The sequence below is a fragment of the Cynocephalus volans genome, unplaced genomic scaffold (genome assembly GCF_027409185.1).
Source record: "Cynocephalus volans isolate mCynVol1 unplaced genomic scaffold, mCynVol1.pri scaffold_35, whole genome shotgun sequence".
In the NCBI taxonomy this organism is placed as follows: Eukaryota; Metazoa; Chordata; class Mammalia; order Dermoptera; family Cynocephalidae; genus Cynocephalus; species Cynocephalus volans.
The window spans coordinates 2,662,128-2,684,104 of record NW_026902463.1 but is presented as its reverse complement, the minus strand read 5'-3'; the positions used below and the strand labels follow the sequence as shown (position 1 = coordinate 2,684,104).

Below are 21,977 nucleotides of genomic sequence, written 5' to 3'. Positions count from 1 at the left end.
AAGAGTTCTTCCTGAAATAACGGGAGTGGAACATTCTACTCTTAACTGGGTCTGGCGAGCTTCTGGCAAAATAATGCTCTTGAATGAAGCCTAAAGCCACGTGGTTTGTGGGAGGCCACCTTTGTCACTTATAACCCCTCTTCCCATTTCTGGCGGTGACTGGCTGGCCACTCCACTACCTCCGAAGCTGGTGTCTTAGGGGACTCACTATATACAATGTCAGGTCAAGTCTGGCTGTGGCTGGGGGAACCTTTATCCCTGCTTGAAATTCCTGCCCATGTAAGCCCTGAGTTGAACGAATAAACCAAGCCCAAGGTCCAAGGTGAACTCTTTCCCTTTCCTTTCTCTGCTGTCAGGAAAAGCTTCAGCAAAGCCAAGTGCCTCAAGCCATCTCAACACGTGCCTTCTCCCAGTCTTACTTAAAAGTGCCTTCTCCCAGTCTCACTTAAAAGTTCTATCTCGGCCCCTTCAAAACGGAGCTACGACGTTCAATGCTCCAGCAAAACGTCCTGTTCTCTCTGCGTATGAGGAAGTTCTGCTGCTGTGCTGCTGCCTCAGTGACAGCGGGCCAGGCTGAGTTCAGGAGCCGCGGCTGGGCTGTGCAGGCGTCCTGTCCTTACCTCGCCAGCATGATGTTGGAGTTGGGGTTGCTGGTGGCCTGCCTGGTGGGACTCCACTTGATGGTGTATATCTCTTTGCTGTGAGCTTGCAGGTCGTGCACACACGTGTCCTGCTTCATGCTCCAGATCTAGAGAACACAGTGGTAACAATATGAGCAAGCTATGTCCCTCCAGTGAGCCAAGAGACTGCTGGCTGTGAACCGTACACAAGCCATTGGAGTGTCCTACTGGAAAAAACAGCAGGTCATTGCCCAGGAAGGGCTGGGACTCCTAGCAGGACCCTTGACTGCTACATCAGAGTTCACTGGGCGAGAGCTAATCTGACAGTCAGTAATGGGACAAATTATAGAGGAAGGAAGAGGACTCAGTACAGATAACCCCCACATGTGAGACTTCCGTTCAGTACTGTGGGCTGTTTAGGGTAAAAGAGCTCATCCCTACAGATGTCAACTTTACCTTTAATGTCATGTCATCAGAGTAGGATGCTAGCAACATTCAAGAAGGATCCCATTTAATAGCATTGACCTCATTCTGAAAAATAGAACGGGTTTGGAAAGGATATCAAGGCCTGAGAACAGACCCAGTGGCTATCCAGCAGGGGGCAGTAGCGCTCTGTCATCATGGTGGCCGTCCACCAGGTGGCAGTAGCACTCTGTCACCCTGCCGTCCACCAGGAGGCAACAGTGCTCTGTCATCCGGACGACCATCCACTAGGGGCAATAGTGCTCTGTTATCCCAGCAGCTGTCCACAAGTGGGCAGCAGTACTTTCTCATCCTGCTTAGCGTCCAGCAGGGGGCAGAAGACCTCTGTCATCTGGCCGACCATCCACCAGGGGGCAATAGTGCTCTGTCATCCCAGCCGCTGTCCACCAGGGGCAATAGTGCTCTGTAACCACTCTGGCTGTCCTCATGGGAGCAGTAGCACTCTCTCATCCTGCCTGCTGTCCACCAGGGGGCAGTAGTGCTCTGTCATCCCAGGGGCTGTCCACAAGGGGGCAGTAGCACCCTCTCTTCCTTGCTACCCTCCACCAGGGGGCAGTAGCACTCTCTCAACTTCCCTATGGTCAACCGGGGGCAATAGTGCTCTGTAATCCCAGCAGCTGTCCACAAGTGGGCAGCAGTAGTTTCTCATCCTGCTAACCATCCAGCAGGGGGCAGAAGTGCTCTGTCATCTGGCCGACCATCCACCACAGGGCAATAGTGCTTTGTCATCCCAGCCACTGTCCACCAGGGGACAATAGTACTCTATAATCCCAGTGGCTGTCCTCAAGGGGGCAGTAGCATTCTCTCATCCCGCTTACCGTTCACCAGGGATCAGAAGCGCTCTGTCATCATGGTGGCCGTCCACCAGGGGGCAGTAGCACTCTGTCACCCTGCCATCCAGCAGGGGGCAGTAGCACGCTCTCACCCAGCCATCCACCAGGGGGCAACAGGGCTCTGTCACCCGGCCGACCATCCACCAGGGGCTATGTTGCTCTGTAACCCCCCTGCCTATCCTCAAGGGAGCAGTAGCACTCTCTCATCCTGCCTACCGTCCATCAGGGGGCAGTAGTGCGATGTCATCCCACTGACTGTCCTCAAGGTGGCAGTAGCACTCTCTCATCCTGACTACGGTTCACCAGGGGCCAGTAGTGCTCTGTCATCCTGCCATCCACCAGGGGGCAATAGTGCTCTGTCATCCCAGTGGCTGTCCACAAGAGGGTAGTAGCACCCTGTCACCCCAGCAGCTGTACACAAGTGGGCAGTAGCACTCTCTCATCCTGCCTACCGTCCACCAGAGACTGCTGCTGGGGGCAGTAGCGTTCTGTCATCCTGCTGGCCATCCTCCAGGGGAAGCAAGATTCTGTCATCCTGCTGACCGGCCACCTGGGACTTTCCCCATAAGCAAAGCAAAGAGCCTGGGAGGCCATGCGTTTTCCTTTTTCATCACTTTGCCTTGTTCATTTATATAAAAGGACAGCCATATACCACAAATGAGCAGCCACCCTCATCAATATTTCTTGAAGGAAAAAAATTCCATACTAGGAAGGAAGCAAATGAAGAATTCACATACAGTATAGGTAGCAAATAAAAACACCAAAACCACAGCTGTTTTAAAACTGGACATGGAAATCACTTCCCTGTGCATTTTTAATGCTACAGCTACTGCTTCTATCTAAATCTGCTACCTTTTTCTGGCGAGTGGCAGTGGCCAGGGGTCAATGCAGACAAATGAAACCCCTCATCCACGGTGTGGTTCCACGGGGAACAGGAGGCCCGTGTGCCCCAAGTGCACGAGCACACGCCAGAGCCCAGAGGGTGGCTCTGTAAGAACACACAGGAGAAACAAAACCCACCCAAGGGGCTTGCCCTCCAGTGCAAACAGCCTGGAAATACAAAGGGCAGGGGAGTTCTACCAGGCAGCTCAGCATGCTGGATGCACAAAGGAACAGGACTGTTCCTGAGGGCCACCAGGGCCCCGAGATCCCGAGGCTAAGCCCCGGGGGACAAAGGCAAATGTACACGGCAGGCAAGGGAGAGGGGGACACACAGGGAACACGGTTCTACAAAGGAACAGCCTGTGGCAGAGGAACACTGTGCCGCACATGGAGACCAAGTAGAAGGTGCACCCACAAGGGTCTTTTCCTTAGGGTGACTGTAGGGCCCCATCTGCTCAGGACAATCCCACAATATTATGCCTGCTGTCCAGCCCAACAATTAACTAACTTCACACTCATAATTCATTTTCTAAATAATTTCACACACCTAAGAACTCTGGTTTGGAGGATAAATTATATGGTCACACTACTTTTTAAGGAAACTGAGTTGTGAAGGGTGTGAAGCAAAGAAGTGGCAGGGCCACATCAGTGTTCCACATGGCACGGATGGCCTGGGAAAAGGGAGGAAGAAAGCCTGGAGTCCAGGGAGTGGGCTCCTGTGTGAGCAAGGGGAGGATGAAAGGGTCAGATTGAAGAGTGGCATGTGCACAGAGGTGCCTGTGATTGCCCAGGGGTGTGTAAGTGTGCAGACGTGTGTAAGTGCATGGATGTGTATGAATACATGGACATGTGTCTAAGCAAGTGGCCATGTATGCTGGTGTGCATATGTAGATGTGAGTGTCCAGGAGTGTGAGTGGGCATGCATGTGAGTGTGTGTGGGTTTTCATACACATACATGAGTGTCCAGGCATGTGAGTGTGCGTGCGAGTACGCTTGAGTGTGCCTGCGTGTGTGCGAGTGTGTATGCATGTATGTGTGTGCGTGCATGTGCTCGAGTCTGGAGGTGTGAGTGAGTGCATGCATGTGTGGGAGTGTGGGCGTGTGTCAATGTGCACAAGGGTAGCTGGTTCTGGCTGCGGATGCTGACAGGAGAATCGATGGGTAGGTTTCTTGGGGCCCAGTAATTTGGAGCCAGTCACCATGAACTGTCTCAAGCTGAACCCTCCTGGGAATGGAGCGCCACCTCCACCCACCCGCCACTCTCAGCCCAAGTCACAATTACTAGGAAGCATCGAGAAGTGGCTCAAAAGTCTCAGGAAGAATTAGGCCCAGCCACATTTCGCTTGAGGCTTGTTCCAACGATTAGCCACAAGGAGAGCCATTTAAAGAGCCAAGTGGTGGCACGGTGGTAAAATCCCGGGCACGGCAGCTGGAAATCACATAGCTATGTGACCTTGTACCCTACGGCACACACAGACTGCGGGCAGCACTATTAAAAGATTGCAGATCATCCAGGATTAGTGGTGAAACAAGTTTAGACCAGAAAACGCAAGTGTCCCTTTGTAACCACAGCCAGATATTCATGGGGCAATGGATACCTGTGCTCCAAAGAACCTTCTTTTGGAAGCAGGAACGCATTGGGCTGGGAGCTGAGACTGGTGGGTAGTAATGAAAGGCAAAGGCACTGAGGACAATGGAATTGAATTCCCTTAAATTGGGGGCATGATGGGAACTCCCCAGGGGCTTTGATCAGACCCCTCTGCTTTAACAGGGGATCCCCAAACATAGTATTTCCATTCTCTGCTGACACTCCCCATCTATTCACTTATTACTCCCCAAACATAGTATTTCGATTCTCTGCTGACACTCCCCATCTATTCACTTATTACAAGCATCTTTTCCTTTATATCCTCGTACATTTTTTTCATAGCCTTTGCCACAAAGTCCAACATCTAGATCACCTCAGGGTCACTTTTTCTCACTGCCTTCCCGTCACTGATTTAATCCAGCTGCCTAGGGTAGCTGCAACAGTTCAAGAGCAAAGGTCTGCAGAGGAACTGGTCTGCTGTCATGGCATCCTTTGATTCTAGGTAAAAAAAAAATATATAAAAAGGCTCCCGCATCACATTCTCATGAACTCAAGTCTGAAACTCAGAAGTCCCACTTACTGTGTGTCCTTGGAAGGTTTTGACTGGGCGGTCACAGCCAAGTCTGCATACATGAATACACATGTCTGTGTTACAGGAGGCAAAGGTAGTGTTGTGCTGCCAGTCCACATCAAGAGCAGGGGCTGTGGAGCAGGAAAGACAGGGAGGACGCTGACATTTATCAGCTGTGCACAGAGCTCAGCTGACTTAGAACAATTGACAGCATGGTGGAGAAGCCATATCTAGTAACACGATAAAACATATTCCCTCGTGAACTGACTCTTAGGTTTAAAGACCTTAAAGACCCTCTCCTCCCACATTTGCAGGGACGACAAGATGCCTCTGGAGAGAGGCCCCGTGGCCCTTTCTGTGCCCCACGACATGCAGCATCTCTTGCTCCCACGGCACAGGTGAGAAAGGGCAGGTGAGGTGTGCTGGCTGCCTGCCCCCGCACCTTCCTGCTTGAGCAGTATCACCACGGTGGGCCTGTTAGACTTGCTTTCACAGAGAGAGCAGGAAAAAGAAGAGGAAAAAGATTTCATAGCCTTTGCTCAAGACACCCCAATTAAAAAAAAAAAAAAATCCTGCAACACATTAATGCATCCCATGGATTCGGGGATAATTAGAGTCAACAAGAATCCCATATTAGGGATGAAATTGGGTGAAAGGTTCAGGACTCGTGAGGAACACCCTCCCTGAGTCCAAGAGACCCTCGGCTCTGCTGAGGGTTTTGAGGTGACTGCCCTCTGGTCACTCCCCGCTAGACCTCTCCATGTCCCAGCTTTCCCAACTCCTTAATCTAGTGTGAGCCCTGCCCCTGAAGGGACCTCAGAAGTAACGACGATGGGAACAATACAAAGGTTAACTAATGCTGCACTTTAGTTACGTTCTCATTCTCTACTTTCTGGGTTCTTTGCTGAGACAGCAGCAGCAAATCCAGACAATTTCCAATGCACCGAAATGCCCAGGGCCATTGTTAAAAGCCCAGCCCTCGTTCTGTCCTCAGAGCCAGTGCCCCAAGATGTTGGAAGAACACGTAAAGACCAGGTGGTGAAGGCAGAGCGGCCAGACTCCATCCTTGTTCTGTCCATCAGTCAGGTACTGGGGTCTCAGCTGCACACAAGGATGTTCTGATAAGCCCTCAGGGGACGCTGAGCATGGAGTGAGACAAGCCATCTCAGGCCGTCAGCACAGCTACCAGCCAGAGAAGGGGTACAGATGTGTTAGTCCCCATGGCTGTTGTACCTGTGGCCTCCAAGCCTCATGCCTGTCCACTTACAAGGAGCGGGTCTGCGGCTGAGGGCGGCTGCTCCCACCTCCTCTCAGGCACCCACTTGCTCAAGTGATCACTTGGCACTCCGGGGACCTCATGGCCATGCACTGCTCATGTCTGTATAGTCTCTGCTCCCCTGAGGCACTCCCACTGGAACACTCCCTAGAGGCATTTACGCATCAAGTGAGAGGTGACGGCCGGAGGCGGGGGGCTCGGGAAGGAACAGCAAGGGGGAGAGGGAGCTGCTCACGTGGTGTGCCCCTTCTCCTTAGGAATCTCAGCGAGTCCCTTTTATTCAGGATCATCACAGGCTGCTTCTGAGAAAGAGAAGCTCTGGAATTGTGCCCTGTGCTCACAGAACCCTGACTGGGAAAGCTCATGGCCTGAGGGCTGTGAACAGTGCCTCACTAGAGCACACGTCACACAGAGAACAGGGTGCTGCCTACATAGCGTTTCGGGCCATTGTAACCAGGTAATGTCTTCAAGGGCCAGGAGCTCAGTGCTTTGAGGCTTAGCCATCAAGGTCTGACCAACCTCTTATGATACGAGCTCTCACCATTCCTTCACTGATGGGAACGGCCCCTGCCTGTGCTGTCCGTGCAAACAGTGCAGTTTGTGCTGAGCACCTGCTTGACTCTGGGAGTCTAGAATCGGGCATGGGGTCGGCAATGGGTGCCTCCATGTGACCAGCCCCAAATGAAAACCCTCAGCACCAAGTCTCTAACGGGCTTCCCTGGAAGACAGCTGACTTCTGGGGGAATTAAGCAGATCCCGTGCGACTCCCCGGGGAGCTCACGTCTGTTCTCCCTGGGACTTCATCCCTCATGCCTCTTCCCTTTCCTGATGTTGCTTTGTATCTGTTCCCACAAGAAGATTAGGTGTGTATGCTGAGTCCTGTGTGTCCACCCAGCAGACTGCCAAACACGGAGTGGTGTCGGGGACCCCAACACAGCAGCCCTCCCGGAGCAGCAGGACAGAGAAGCCTGCCCTGGCTCTTTGGCTGGTGTTTCCAGACTCGGGAGCAGGTGGGTGTTGAGGCGTCTGTACCTTGCAAACCTGAACGACAACACTTAACATAAAATGGGTCTCCTTCCCACCAGCGAGGTTCCACAGGCTGCTCCCTCTGTGCATTCACAATTACTTTAAGGGACATTTCACAGAACTCTGAATCATTCCTTTTAAATTACAAAATCAAAACAAAACTAACCTGAAAGGAAAGGAAACTGTTGTTTGGCTTCTCCTGTGTGGGCATCCCAAATGATTGTTGTCTGCACGCCACAAACAAAGGAAAAAGTTAGTAATTATTCTTCTTGCAAAGTTTTCTCATGAAAAGTGCATCATACAAGAAAAGACAGTGGGACCTTATTCCTTCTAAACCATCACAGTCCAATAGAGCTATTCCTTTAATTTTTCCGGGAAGCTGTAGGAAGTTCAGGATGAGGACAGGTCATATTAGTAGGAGAAGGGGAAGCAGAGGGGAGTGTTCTTTTCTCTGTTGTTTGGGGGTTTTTAGTGGCTGCCTGGTAAGGGGATCTGAACCTTGACCTTGGTGTGACACCATGCTCTCCCCAAATAAGCTAACTGCCTAGCAGTGTCCCATAGAGGTATCATGTGAGTCACTACACTAATTTTTAATTTTACAGTCACCACATTAAAAAGAAAAAAAGAAACTGGTACAATTCATTAACAGTGTATTTTATTTCACTCCAATAATGCCAAAATACTATTGTTTCAACATGTAATCAGTATAGAAAAATATTAATGAGGTATCTGACATTCTTTCTTGCCCCCCATTCTAGGACTTGGAATCACAGCGTGTTTTACACACAGCAGTTTGGACGGCCACATGTGATGACCTACAGCCACATGAGCTGGTGCCTACTGCAGCGGACACAGCAGCCTTAACTGATAACTGAGAAAACTACCCAAATCAGTGGTGATGCCCCCTCATCCCAAAACGCTAAAATACCTGTACCAAAACATATCTAAATGTCTTTCGAGCAGTTTTCCAAATGAAGAGCTGCACAAACAGACATTTCTGGAAATTCCCCTCACCGACCATCCATGAACCAGGACCACGCGATGTGACAAAGCCATCGGATTATGCCCGGGTCAGGCTCTGATTTATGGGTCTACAGTAAGGAAAAAGGTGATCGGCAACTCGGAACACAAAGTAAATCATGAATTCTGATGAACTTACTGATGCTAGGAACATACTTAAAGCAGCAGCCAGGGGCAGCTCCATAAATACCATTGGAATTAAGTCTTCATTAACTGGAATTTTCAACGACATTGGAAACTTTACACCTGTCTGTCAGTGGGACTTCATAAAGATTTCATTTTAAGAGCTGGTTATGTTTTCGGTTGATTGTAGAAACATTCAGAGGGATCACTCAGAGCAGCAAGTGTCTTTTAAACATGGTATTCCTACATTTGGGGTCAGCTCTAGACCACCTGTCACTGTTTGTCTGCAACTGTTTTCTTAATTTCTCAAGCACAAACAAATGTGGATTATATATTGTGAGTACAATCGGTCCTTTAATAATGGGCGGGTTAGGTTACCGACCAGGACACAGTTGAAAATCCACGTGTAACTCTTGCCTTCCCCAAAACGGAACTACTAATAGCCGACTATTGATCTGACTTGTTACCAATAACATTAATGTTCAATTAAAACATGTTTTCTGTGTTATATATATATATATATATATATATATATATATATATATATATATATACACACACTGTATTCTTACAATAAAATAAGCTAGAGAAAAGAAAATGTTATTAAGAAAATCATAAGGAAGAGAAAAAGACATTTATAGCATTGTGCAGTATTTACCAGACCAAAAAAGTACCATGTATAAGTGGACCTGTGCTGTTCAAGGGTCAAACTGTAAGTAAACTCACAAATGTCTGATACATTTTCACATACTACAATCAGTCACTGGAACAATTAGTTGACGTGTATGTTAAATATACATTGAACCAAAGAAAACATTTCACAAAAGCTTTGAGAATGTGAAATATATTTTTGTCACTTTGGGTTAAGCATACACTGAAGGTCACACCAGCATCATCATAATTTACATTTCTCCATGGGTATTATGTTCAAGGACACTGTTATTATTCCTGCCATGATTGACTAAGGAGTAAAGAGGGACATACATGACCCAAAAGACTAACATGATTCCAAATATGCATTTTTACTGATCGTACAGTCCGTCACCTGGTAGAGTCAAAATAAATAACAGGTGAGAAATACACAAATGAATGTACAATAAAGATCCGCCAGGTGGGAAGGTGGCCAGGAAACGATTTAGAATGCTCGGCAAGTCGGAGGGCAGAGTTACTGGTAACCAGGGACTGATCCTCCTCCACGCTGCACCAGCTGTGTGTCACTAGACAAGGTAATAAACCTCTCTGGCGCTCCAATTCTTCCTCTGTAAAATGGAATTGAACATACTAATGCCTGCTTGCTGTAAATGTTAGCGATCATTTTCTTGAATTATTTTCATAATTCAAGTGGCAGTTACCAATGGCCTACTGAAGGCATGACAGAGTGCTGTGTATGCGTATTAATTGAACTAGAACATCTTGGGAAAAATTTGATGATAGTTACACGACACATTTAGTGTGTCAACCACAGCAGCTTATCTTTTCTTATATTATAATAAATTAGGCTCCCAAGTCTGAATGAAGAGTTTCTTGGCTTAAATATAGAGAAAAGGAACAAATGATTCACTGACCTACACAGTTATATCCACATACAGGCGCTGGCACTCTTTCTGTCATGGGGCCCCTGGTAAATACCTTAAACTTTGAGGTCCAATGGTCTTCTATTGCAACTCCTCAACTCAGCCACTAAGGGGTGAAAGCGGCTACCGACAATTCTCAACAAATGAGAGTGGCTGTGTATCAATAATACTTTATTTAGAAGAACAGGTGATGGGCCAGTTATCGCCTGTGTGGGCTGTACCCTGCCAAGTGCACCCATGACTTCTCCAAGAATGTGATGATGTTTAGAGTTCGTTTATTATTTTATATTAAATTTTACACCTTGAATGAACAGAAAGCAGTAACAGAGTAAAGTTTTCAAACTATCATGAAACCAGTGTAGTTTCTGTGGGGGAATGGTTCTATGTCTCCTTCCTCTTTGTTCTGGGATCTTCCACCCCATGATGGCTTAGAGAGGCACCCGGCTCTAAAGCCATCACATCTCTCTGGCAGCCCTGTCCAAGTGCAGAGTAAAGGAGTCCCACTTTGGCTCCGTGGCCTGTCAGGGGACAGTGCCCTGTCCCTGGGTCCGTTTTACTCCTGCTCAGGAATTGTGCAGTCTACAGTGGGAAAAAGGAGCTTATCAAATTAGGAGAGCAGAAGTCTGCTAAGAGAACAGTCTGTGTCACTAACATCAGTCTAGGGGTGAAAGTTTACACAGAGCACACCCACACCCCCTGCTCTGTCCAGCCATTGATAAACACAGTCTGGAGATTTTCCTCTCTTTATCATTAAACTATGAACCTCAAAAGAAGAGACACTTTGCACAGAGGTCTGTAGAACAGTGGAATATACTGACAGAGATTATATGTTAAATTAACACGAAGATCAAAATTACAAAAACAAAACCTATACAGGTCCTTTTGATTTCTTAAGGGGAAGGAGAAAGCCTAAGAATTCAAAGAAAACATCGTGTTATCTGGAGAATGAAAATAAACATGTATAGATCGAAAGTATTTGTTTTAAGTTAATACTCACTTTGTCTACACCAGCACTCAAAATATAATTCCCCTTTTTGTTCCATTTCAAGGCAAAGATGGGGTCTCTATGTTGGCCTAAGGTGCTGGCCAGATTACGTGTTATGTAAAACAAATACAGACAAACATGTTGACTTCAAGGTCATGGTCTGTTCACTTCACGGTTACATACAGAAGAAGGTCCTGTCCAACCTCAACACGACAGACACAGGACTACCGTCTTCCATCCATATCCTTGCAAAACGGTCATATGAACCTGTGGCCAGAAGCGTCCCATTGCTCTGCGGGCCAGAAAGAGACACAAACCCACAGAAGCAGCTTAGTAGTGGTGGCACCAGAAAAGCACACAGAAATCGCCAGGATCCCAAGTCTAGAATATTCCTAAGCCGATAACTAATGCCACATTAAGAGACTAACGGGTCATCTCTGACTACTTCAGCACACACTGCTGTTAAATTAAATGCAAGGCATGTGGACCAGGAAGTGAGAAAGCCACACTGGAACCACTCAACATGTGTGCTGTCTAATTAAGGACAGAATTTAAAATACCTACAGAAAGTCATCCTAAGACTATGCAGAAAGCAAAAAGAAGTTGAACGGCATGTGTCCCACGTATAAATGCACTTAGCTGCTGGTCCTGAGCTCTCCAGGTGGAAAGTTTTCTTTCCTGGCTGCTTGTCACAGCTCCCCAGCTGAGCCTTCCGGGGGTCCCACCTTCATGCTGTGAGGTCCCCCTCTCAGCGCCATCAGGCTTGACTCGCTCATGTGTGCTGACCATGGGAAGGCACGGCCACCCAACACCCAGCTCATTCTGTGCCCGCCATGGCCTAAGCAGGATCTCTTGGAGATGGAGAGCACCTGTGAGCCCACAGCTCAGGGCAGGGCCACCACACATTTCAAGGGGCCCAGGGGGTGGAAGATGCTTACGTTCCAGTCCAGTGAGGTGACATCTTTGTTACTGGGGACATCGTGTCCCCCCTCCCGTATACATTGCCTCAGTACAAGCTGGGTAGAGTCCCCGTTGCTGTGTTCATTAAGGTTCCATATCCTGGCCGTCGAGTCTCCAGACCTGCAGAATAAAAACACACGCACGTCGGCTCTTGGTGGGAACAGCTCTTTCCCCCCCTCCCATCCATCCCCCCTCCTCTCCTCCCCACCTCCGCATTTATCAGTTTTAAATGTCTTTGCTCCCCATCCCATGGAGAACACGGCGTGGAATGTCGACTTCACAATCCGAGACACACAGAGCTGTGGAGTTAACAGGACCTGCTCGGGATCTGCTCATGTCGGGAAGACGTGACAGACGAGGTCAGACAACAGCACGTGTCCCTTGAGGCAGAATGCCAGAGGCGAGCAGGGGTTCCCCTGACCATGGAGCGTCCCGCCCCTGACATCCTCACCCAGAAGCCAGCAGATCGCTGACAGGGTTCCAGGTACAAATGAACACCTCGGACTCATGGCCCCGAAGGACTGTGGCTTTGTTGGGTGGAATCTCAATGTCACAGTCAATTTGCATGGGTTTTGAGTGATTATCTGTTGTAGGAAACACAAAAAGGCACGTGGCTCATCAATAAAAAGGAAACTCATTCTCAGGGGGCTTCTGTTTTAGGAACACCTTGTTTTTATGTACTAGGCGATACCATCTCTGATGATTATAACTAAATCATGGCTTTGTGTGATTGGGTATTTTATGTCTCTTTGTATTTTGCCAGTCTTCAAATTTGAGTGAGGAATACACTAATTTATTCCATAAAACTGGGGCCAGTCAACTATGAACCAAGGGCCAAAATCTAGCCTGCTGCAGCCTCTCCTCATAAATAACGTTAAAGTTATTTACCGACTCCCATATATTTATGCATTACCTGCAGCGACTGATATGGGTTGAACCGTGACCCCAGTACCTCAGACGGTGATTGTATTTGGGGACTGGGTCTTTAAAGAGGTGATTAAGGTAAAATGAGGTTGTTAGAGTGGGTTATAATCCAATACGACTGATGTCCTTATAAGGATTGGAGATTAGGACAGAGACACACACAGACGGACGACCATGTGAGGACACAGGGAGACGATGGTGTCTACTAGCCAAGGAGAGAGGACTCAGGAGGAACCAGTCTGCCTCACCTGGAGCTCAGACTTGCAGCCTCCAGGCCTGCGGGGAGAAATGTCTGCTGTTTCTGCCGCAGATCTGCAGTGCTCTGTCACAGCAGCCCGAGCAGAAGAGGACAACTGCTTCTGCATTTCAAGACAGAGTTGGGTCACTGTGACAGAGACTGCCTGGCCCTGAAAGCCTGTGACAGCCACTGTCTGGCCCCTTAGGGAAAGTTTAGTAGCCCCTGCTTTATGGGAAAGAGAAGGCAGCGGTCCGATCTAACTAGCACAGAGTCAGCAGCAGCTGACAGTTTTGTAATGCTGTGTAGAGTTGAGTCTGCTGTTACATCTTCTTGTTCAGGTATTTTGGTGGAAAACCCCAGGAAGAGAAGGACTCACTTCTCAGTGGCTGGTAACCTAAGATCCACTGCTTCTGGGTCAACACATAAAAATAGGAAAATGTCTGGTGACCCTGCTTGGATTGAGAAGCCTGACACAAAATCTTCACAGCCTACCCTCAGGAACAGCGGGGCTGTGAAAAAACCCTACTTCTTTTATGCTTCCCAAGTTCCCATGTGGCTGGGAGAAGATGAAGATAAGCAAAATGATCTTCCATGTTTGGTGGATCCATCCCCTGGTGATGGCGAGAGGACAGCTGGCGTCCTAGCCAGCCGTGCAGTGGGGGCCTGGGACTCTGTATAGGCATGCAGAGTAGGCTGTCACCTGCTCACTTATCCACAGGCGGCCGTGGCATGCTGCCGCCCCAACAGGCTGGTCTGCAGACCAGGCATGAGGTGCTGAGAAGGGGGTTGAGCTGGCTGCTGCAGAAATTAAGAGCAGTGAGCGAGGGTGTGTTAGCCACGTGCACCAGCAAGAGAAGGAGGCTGGGCTCCCTGGGGCAGGGGTCAGTGCCCAGACGCAGCCTGGGTAGAAGAACTCCCACTCCCACGGCCACTGCAGGGAACAGCCTCCAGAGGAAACGACCAGAGATGGGGAACGGGTAAGGAGCCGACCTCAGACCAGAGGGGTGGCAGAATGGCTCAGGTCCTTGATGGAGCACAGGCATGCCTTGCATTCTGACTTTGGGTCCCAGGACATGGCACCTCTTTTGTCTCTGTTGTTCTAGTTTTAAATAGATTTTCTGATGTGGGAGTTAGTTGGTGGAAGGTGCACCGGGCCTGAGCAAGTTTTGTGATATGATTGTCGAGCTCTGACTCATCTACTGCATACTCTTGGGCGATTAGCTAACAGGTCTAACCTCCCGGGGTTTTGCAATGACCAAGTAAGATGATGTCTGGTGTTCAGGGCGTGGTGCCCTTGCACTGACCATGGGCTCGCCTACTAGACCATAATTTGGCTGAAAACCCTCTGCATGGAAGGCTGAGAGAGATACTTGCTTATGTTGGACAGTGATCATCTGGTACTTGTCCCTGTTACACGCGAGCCTTCAGGAGCAGGGCAGCAGGATTTCATAAAATCCAGGATGTGTGTCGAGAAGGTCAGGTCTAAGGATTTAGGTGACAAACGGGGAATGTGAAGGTCTTCCGGCCGTACAGTAAGCAAGCACTGGAAAGCAACTGGTGAGAAGTTGACAGCAGGCAGATCTCTAAGAAGTCGTTGCATTCGCCCAGCTTTAGAAGCACAATAAAGCGCCAGAAGCCCCACACTTAATTATTGCGTGTGCTCGTTCTCCTCCCCGTTGACCGTGGCCTCTCCGTTCTTTGGTGGACTTTGCTGGGAAACTGCTGCCGGGGCTGCCGTGTCTGCCGTGGCTGCTGCTGCAGCCGCTGCTGCTGCCGCTGCGGCCGCCGCACTGGCCTGCTGCTGCGCGAGCTTCTCGCGGAACGCCTGCTGCTGTGTCTGCACCACGTCGGGCATCACAGCGTCTATCAGGGACAGGGACTCTATGGGGCTGCTGTCAAACACCGTGCCATCCTGAGAAAGTAAGCCAAGGGCAGCCGTCAGCAACCGCAAAAGAGGACATCGAGGACCAGACTCTGCCTTCCAGGTGGGAGAGGTGCAGGAAGGTGGCCCAGAAACAGAGACGCCTGGGAGCTCAGGGGCTGGGGTCGGGGGTCGGCGGCATCAAGCAGGTGCCCGGACTGTAGGGGCAGGGCAGAGGGACTCCATGGTGGGCCAAGGACCGGGAGGTGGACAAGGGGAATCGTCGATGAAGAACTAGGTATGGTGGCTGTCCTGAGGGAGACCTGATATTTGGTAAGTGTCAACCTGAACTGGGGCATTAAGGATATGTGAACGTGTCTCCTTTATTCCTAGACAAAAGTGCTATATCCCTGATGCAAGGATTCTCAACAGGGGCAGGGGTGTGTGTATGGGGGGAGTAATTTTGACTCCTTGGAGGACATCAGGGAATGACTGGAGACATTTTTCATTGTCACCACTTGGCAGGGGGTCTACTGGCAGCTGGTGGGTGGAGACCAGGGATGCTGGTCCACATCCTCCAGTGCACAGGACAGTCCCCACTACAGAGCAGGGTCCAGCCACAAATGTACATAATGCTGAGCAGGAGAAACCCCGTCTGGTGCCACGGCAAGTGTGGAATCTCTTAGTACCCACTTTTGTGGGAGGAGTAAGTCTTTGGAAGCATCGGCCCCGATTTAGAGATGCCTGCAACATTCAGGATTTCCTTCCTGGTGCACGTGCCCATCTGATCTAATAAATTAAGCACTTGCAGCTACTTGAAACGATGCCCTGGGTTCAGGGTTTAGACAGAATATAGCCACGATACAACCGACAATGACCTCGTTTACTTCTGATTCATATTTTTCTGTTTTTTTTTTAAAGATGACCGGTAAGGGGATCACCCTTGACTTGGTGTTGTCAACACCACGCTGTACTGAGGGAGCTCCAGTCTGGGCTTCTGATTCACATTTTTGTCTGAACATCTTTCGATTCTCTGGTACTATCAAAAACATTTCTGTACACACTTAAAAGTAAGACGTGCTTTCTAAATACTCGAATCACATGAAACCCTCATTGCTCCGGGTTCTGCCTCGTGGACGGAGAAACACATTTTTGTGTGCTCTGAACTTGAGGAAGGCAGGATAGAACTGGGACACGTGGACTCATCCGTGTGGGACTCAGCTGAATCCCGAGAGCACAGATGAAGGAGCCAGGGAGGAGAAGGGATCTGTTTAAATCCCAAATAACTGACTTTCAAAATTTCTATCAAATCGGCACAGCCCCAATCTAGAAGGTGGCAGGGGATACAAGAGGATCTGTATGATTTTAATTGATGGTTTTTGTTCCATCCTTCCCCGGATCAGCTCCACAAAGAGCACAGTCGTGAAACCAGCACCTGAAGTCACTTTAACACAGGGCCATCATCTCTCTGTCCCTGACTGTCCCTCTGGTTATGCCCTCTGTCAGGCTCCCAGGAATGCTTGGAACCAGAAGCGTTTCACAGTGTGAAATTTTTTCTGAGTTTGGAATACTTGCATTATACTTACTGGTTATGCACCCCAAATCTGAAAATCCAAAATCTGAAATGTTCAAGTGAGCATTTCCTCTGAGGATCACATTGATGCTCAAAAACTTCAGATTTTGGAACATTTAGGACTTCGGATTTGGGATGCTCAAAGTGTAACAATAACCAAACAAACAACCCCAGCTTGCTCTCAGACGCCTGCAGGAAGCACACGCGGGCTTTGGACTGGGGTCCCGAGACCCCGCTGCTGGGAAGCCCAGCCCCGCAAACATCACGTACCTCGTTGATGCTGATCTCAGCCTCCACGTACTGCAGCCCCTTCTGCAGGATGGAGATGAGGGCGGCGGGCGGCACCAGCGTCCCGTTGATGTTGGACTGGCTGATGTGGCTCTCGATCCCAAACGTGAAGGCTGAGTGGGAAAAACCTGCCGCGAGAGGGAGGCCAGGCAGGTGAGACCAGAGCAGGAAGAGCGGGCAGAGCCAGCAAGCTCTGAAGGGGGCAGCGCGGATTTCAACCACGCTTCATTAACGGGGTGGCCACTGCTGCAGGACTGCGGCTTCCGATGTGGGGTCAGGCAGGCAGGAAAGGGCAGGGGGAGAGAGACGAGTGTGAGATCAAGGAAGACTGGGGAAGGGATGAGGTTCCTTCATGGGAGGACCCTTTCAGTGCTATTAAGAAGCAAAAGGGAACAGAGTGGAGGCTGCCCCACGTGCCCTGGATGGCTGTCTCTTGCAGAAATCCAACTCTGGGAGTCCCCCGACCCATCGGTTCACATATTCTTTGCGGGAGCTCAGTGCCGCAGCCTCTCTGTGTCCCCTTCCTCCCCCAATGTGTCTCCGTTACTGCCTGTGTGGGAAGCTGCTTGGCAACTCAAAGGAATTTTGGATGAAGGTTTCTAAGGAAAAGTTCAGGAGAGCCAGGACGGCTACTGCTTGTGGATGACAGCCGCGTTGCGAAAAGAAGGCAGTGGCATGAGGCATGGAAGGAGGTGCTGGGGGTCCACGTAGGGGTCTGAGGGCAGTAGGGAAGCTGCAACACCCCCTCCTCAAGGAAAGGAAAGTGGCCCCCTGCTGTCGGTGGGGGGATCTGTGCAGCTACAGGTAAAACAGGCAGCCCGGTCTTTGGGGCTTGATCGCCCCGTGTGGACCACAGGCGGCCCTGGGGTGCTCGAGGGCTCGTAAACCCAGGGAGGTGAATGCTGTAGGGGCATCCGAGTAACCTGGACCTCCATGCTCGGCTCCCCGGCCAGAGGTGGGGCAGGGCCTCTCACTCCGTTTCTATTGTCTGCTGATCGGGCAGCAAGGGTTCTCAAAGTGACCACTCCTCCTGACTTGGTTCTGCCCACTGTTTATGGCGACGTTGCCGGTTTGCAGGCTTAGCCCTGGTTACCCGAGCAGGTGGGTGCCTTTCCACCTGGCCTGGCGATTGCTTCCCTTCCACCCTCCCTCAGTCACCCAAACAGGCAGCGGGATCAGGAGCGTGAGGGCTTGGCTCTCATCAGATGCAATATCATCAGCCCTGCTGCCTCCCGTTACCCAAATCGAACTGACTTTGCAATAAACCAAAGTCTCACTAGATGGGAGCACACCTCCATGCAAGGAGGCGTCTGTGTCTGTGCTCTCCTGCCCCGTTCCCTTCTCACTTCCCTGTCCACTCGCTCCTCCCCAACCCACCCCGTCCCTCCCTCATCTCCCGGTAATAACGGATGTGTAAAATAGGTAGTTTATATTGACGGGACGGAACAAACGTGGTAGATGTCATTAATTCTGCACTCAGTTGCATACAGCCCTGTAATTCTTTACAAAACCATACATAAATTAGGTTGCAAGGCTTCCTCTCTTCTGCGTTTTTAGAGGATACAAGCACAGGCCCTTTACAGTAGACCTTACCTTTCCCTTCTCCCCTGTTTTTTTTCTCTTTACCCACCTTCCTTTCCCTGACCCACTCCTAGCAAAACAAAACAAGCCACCCCTGCGTTCAACCAGTGACTCCCCTGTATCTCCACCATGCTCTGCAGCGTTATAGCTCCAGGCTTTCCTCGTCCAGGTTTCCAGCAATGCTGATCAATGGATGGAGGGCTATGTCTCACCCTCCTGGTATCCTGAAAAGACCTCATGCAGGGCTATGACACTGCAGTCATAATAATAATGACAGCCAGCCTTCACAGGGCACCCACCCTCCGCCTGGCACTGCTTCTGGGGCTTTATTCGAATTCCCTCAAGCCTCCTGGCAGTCGTTCCCTCTGCCATCTTTCCCTTATTCCTCTGCTTCCCCATTCACAGAATAAGTCCCCGAGATCTATCAAGGGTGACTGATGGGCACACATCGCTGAGCTGGTAGGGGTGGGGCTGAGCTCCACACCCCGGCAATCGGACACTGTGCTTAGTCACTGTAAAACACTGTTGAGAAACATCTACTAAATGCTTCAGAGCACAGCATTTACTGCTGATAAGGGCTCCTGACAAACAAATCTCAGTAACTGCTGGAGCAATTGTGCAAGAGAAGTCCGGCTTCTGTTGTGCAGATGCTCCTCTACTTACAATGATGTCATGTCCTGATAAAACATCGCGTGTTAAAATACTGAAAGTCCAAAGTGCGTTTAATACACCTAAACCACCAAACATCACAGCTTAGCCTCGCCTGCCTTAAATGTGCTCAGAACAACTACTTTAGCCTACAGGTGGGCAAAATCACCTCATGAAAAGCTTGTTTTATAATACAGTGTTGAACATCTCACGTCATTTACTGAAAATCATATTTAAAGAAAAAGCAGAATGGCTGTATGAGAACTCAAAGTACGATTTCTACTGAATCACATTTGCACCACCGTAAAGTCAAAAAGTCATAAATTGAACCATAGCAAGCCAGGAACTGTCTGTATTTCACTCATTCACTCACTCATTCATTCAAACGTTCTCTCAAGCAACACCGGGCCACAGAACTAATGTTTAAGGATGCATGCTCCGAGAAGCACAGCTGATCCTGACTGCATTGCTACCTTTAGCCAAATCTGGGAGCTTTGTACTCATTACCTAAATCTTTACATCAGCTGTTCAGAGCCGGTACTGTCTTTGTTTTACACATAAGAAGGAAAAATATTGGAGAAATTAGGTAACTTGCCCAAGGTTCACACCTGTGATGAGAGGCTGATCTAGAATTTGATCCCTAGACTACGTGATTCCAAGATTCATCCTTTTACCCTACATTGTAAGACCCGCAGGCACAGGAAGCAGAATTCCTGCACCCTCTAGGCTGACGCAGATGGCACTCCCACCTGCTGCCCGGCTGCACGGCTGGCAGCTCTGAGCTGCAGCATCATTGCAGGGCCAGATAACATGGAAACGGATGCAGAGCCCATTTCTATTTCTAACCACAGACCTGAGTACGCCCCTTATTTCTCTCTTGCTCTGGGGATTTAAGTGTTGAGTATATGGTTTGACTGCATCACTTTCTTACGTTTACGGGATGATGCTCTTTTGTGGGGATTCCAACTCTAGACTGCATTGATGACGGTACTGAGTTGAGTCTTCTTGGAAAAGGGACGGAGCAGTAAGATGGGCTGAGGGTCTAGGAGTCTGAGCTGAAAACTCTCTGCTAGAACGAGTTTCCCCATGGCAGCCGAATGACAAGGAAAAGGCAGGATAAAGATCTACAGGGTACCATTACCTTGAACATTTTTGATTAGCCTGGGTCTTCTACTGGAGACAGCCGGTAATCATGATTGGAAATTAGGCACCTCCATAAAGACTCGCAGTCTGTACGTTCCACATCCCTATTCAAAGAAGTTCTCCTAGTTGCTTACATTCATATTAGTTGCATCTCTTTGGATGGATCTGTATACGAACTCTAAATCAATGGTTTTTCAGTCCATTAACTTGTAAGACTTTCTCGCTGAGTCCTGGCCAGTCTGATGTCATCGAGACCGGAGGGGGGCTCGATGGGGAAGACATTGGGGACAGTCACGATTGCTGGCTTCTATGTGTGCCCTGTCATCGAGCATCTGAGCCATGTCACTCACTGTGCCTGGGCCTCTGTTTCCTCTTCTGTACTGTGGCAATAAACGGCACCTCAAGGAGCCGGCAGAAGAGCCAGATGCAAGAGCAGCCAGACCCCAGACACTTATGGGTCAAGACAGAAGACCACGAGCTAGAGGAAACATCAATTTTTGCATTTCTTTGTTGGTACAATGAAGATGTTGGATGAAACGGCTGCTAGGACTCTTTCCGGTTCTGATATTCATTCTGCATCAGGGAGGTGACTGCTATGGTCTGAATGATGGTGTCTCCCCAAATTTCATGTTGGGAACTAATACCCATTGTGACAGTATTAAGAGGTGGGGCCTCCGGGAAGTGATTAAGTCACGTCTTCTCCATGCTCATGAATGGGATTGTGTCCTTATACAAGAGACCCCAGAGAACCCCCTCGCCTGTTCCACCATGTGAGGACACAGTGAGAAGACACTGTCTGTGAACCATAAAGCAGGTCCTCACCAGACACGGCATCTGCCACACCTTGATCTTGGACTTCCAGCCTCCAGAACTGTAAGCAATAAATTTCTGTTGTTTATAAATGACCCAGTCTAACGTATTTTGTTATAGCAGCCTGTACAGACTAAGACAATGCCCAAGGACTATGTAATTGAGGCCTGCTCAACTACTTCCTCTTAGGCCAGAGTTGCTAGATTGTGGCCACGGCCAGGTGCTGTTTAAGGTGCTGTCCTGGAAGACGTGTACTTCCAGGAAGGACACTTCTCTTCCAGGGTGAGCCGACCTCCACCACTGCCAGCGTCCCACCCCTCCAATGGGACTCCAAGGCTCATGAGCACATCCGCTCACAATCTGCTGGCATGGTGAGACTTCTGTACCTTGTACCTCTCAGCTGTCCCACAACATTCAACACATCTCTTCTACCCAACAAGACAAAGGTAGGCACAAAGATCAGAATGTCATTGGCAGATGCAACACTCAGGACTGCCCCAGCAGCAGGTGCAGGAGTAGTTAAAAGGGAGAAGTACAGAAAGCGTGGTGGTGGATGCATGAAAGATCCATGTGAGGGCAACGAGTCAGTGTCCTTGGTGCCTGCTGCTCAGCTATCCAGAAGGCATTACGGAAGCCAGCAGTCTTGCCAGCACTTAGCAACTGTATCCCTGATGCATCTCCACAGCAGCAGCATGGCTGACCTTTGGGCTGGATCATTCTTTGCTGTGGGAGCTGTCATGTGCTTTTGCAGCCTGTTGAGCAGCGTCCCCAGCTTCTTTCCACTAGATGCCAGTAGCATCCACTCCAACTGGGACAACCAAAAATGTCTCCAAACATTATCCTGTCGACACTGCTGTGGTTGAAAACCAATGACACAGAGGAATTGACTCCCCAAAAGACCACTATCCACAGCTCTATTCTACTCGTCTTTCTGCTTGTTTCTGGATTGTTGCCAATGAAAAGCAAGTCC

At 49.5% G+C, this 21,977-nt stretch overlaps 1 pseudogene; it reads right to left on the bottom strand.

The window, feature by feature from the left end:
* Positions 1-616: 616 nt before the first annotated feature.
* On the bottom strand, positions 617-16,945 carry LOC134369059 (F-box-like/WD repeat-containing protein TBL1X; annotated as a pseudogene).
* Positions 16,946-21,977: the final 5,032 nt, after the last annotated feature.